Source organism: Saccopteryx bilineata, chromosome 1 (genome assembly GCF_036850765.1).
Source record: "Saccopteryx bilineata isolate mSacBil1 chromosome 1, mSacBil1_pri_phased_curated, whole genome shotgun sequence".
NCBI classification, from domain to species: domain Eukaryota; kingdom Metazoa; phylum Chordata; class Mammalia; order Chiroptera; family Emballonuridae; genus Saccopteryx; species Saccopteryx bilineata.
The window spans coordinates 48,193,974-48,195,776 of NC_089490.1; the positions used below are offsets into that span (position 1 = coordinate 48,193,974).

At 35.4% G+C, this 1,803-nt stretch overlaps 1 pseudogene; it reads left to right on the forward strand.

The window, feature by feature from the left end:
• Positions 1-249: 249 nt before the first annotated feature.
• Positions 250-340, forward strand: LOC136321442 (U2 spliceosomal RNA; annotated as a pseudogene).
• Positions 341-1,803: the final 1,463 nt, after the last annotated feature.

The window sequence follows — 1,803 nt, forward strand, 5'->3', positions numbered from 1 at the left end:
TCTACAGTAATACAGTAATAGTAGGGGACTTTAACACCTCATTTACATAGATATTCCACACAGAAAATCAACAAAGAAACTGAGGCCTTAAATGACACATTAGACTTGACGACAGATTTAGCTAATATTTTTAGAGCATTTCACCCCAAACCAGCAGAATATACATTATTTTCAAGTGCACACAGAACATTTTCCAGGATAAACAACATTAGGACACAAAACAAATCTCAATAAATTTAAAAGATTATTATCTCTTCTAGGCCTTTTGGCTAAGATCAAGTGTAGTATCTGTTCTTATCAGTTTAATATCCAAAATTTATAAAAAACACATACAGCCCTGGCTGGTTGGCTCAGCCAGTGTGTGCAAGTCTCAGGTTAAACTCTAGGTCAAGGCACACAGAAGAAGCAACCATCTGCTTCTCTACCCTTCCCTCCTCTCTCTCTTTCTCTCCTGCAGCCATGGCCCAAGCGGTTTCAGTGAGATAGCCCAAGGCACTGAAGATGGCTCCATGGCCTCCACCACAGTGTTAAAATGGCAGGGTTGCAAGCAACAGAGCAGTGCCCCAGGTGGGCAAAGCATCACCACCTGGTAGGCTGGCCAGGTGGATGGATCCCAGTCGATGTAGGAGTATGTCTCTGCCTCCCTGCTTCTCACATAATAACAAAACAAAAATAAAATTAAAATTAAAAACCACATACAACTAAATACCAAAAAAGTGAACAATCAAATTTTTAAAATGAACAAAGTACCTGAATACATACTTTTTCAAAGAGAACATATAGATGGAAAATAGACATAGGAAAAAATGCTCAACACCACTAATCACCAGAGAAATGCAAATTAAAACCATGATAAGGTAACACCTCACACCTGTCAGAATGGTTGTCATCAAAAAATTCACAAATGAGTGTTGACAAGGGTATGGAGAAAAGGAAACCCTCATGTGCTGTTGGTGGGAATGCAGATTGGCACAGTCACTATAATAAATAGTTTGGAAGTTTCTCAAAGAAAATTAGAAAAGGAATCACAATATAACCTAGCAATTCCACTTATGGGTATGTAGCAGAAGAAACTCACAGCACCAATACTAAAAAATATATACATCCTTATGTTCATTGCAACATTATTTATAATACCCAAAATATAGAAGCAACGCAAGTGCCCATCAATAAACAAGTGAATAAAAAAAAGGGTAGTACATATATACAATGGAATATTACTACATCACAAAAAAGAATAAAATCTCCAGACTGATGTCAGAGAAATGGTGCCAAAAGGAGCAATACCAATAAATCTCCCCAAACATTCAACAAGATCTTCAATCAGAAACAGAAAAATCTATCCTTAGAGCCTCTAGAAGATCCACACTAAACGCAAAGTACTATAAACAAAATGACCCTCAGATACCATTAAGGAAAAGGAAGTTGAATATCATAGATACAAAAGACAGAGAGGTAGCACAGATAGATAAGGAAAAATCTATGGAGAAAAAATTTAATATATTGGAAACCTTAGAGCTAAATGACAGAGAATTTAAAATAGAAATCCTAAAAATACTCAGAGATATAGAAGAAAACACAGAAGGGCAATTTAGGGAGCTCAGAAAACAACTCAATGAACACAAAGAATATATTACCAAGGAAATTGAAATTATAAAAACAAATCAAACAGAGATGAAAAACTCAATTCATGAGCTGAAAAACGAGGTAACAAACGAGGTAATATAAAAGAATATATTACCAAGGAAATTGAAATTATAAAAACAAATCAAACAGAGATGAAAAACTCAATTCATGAGCTGA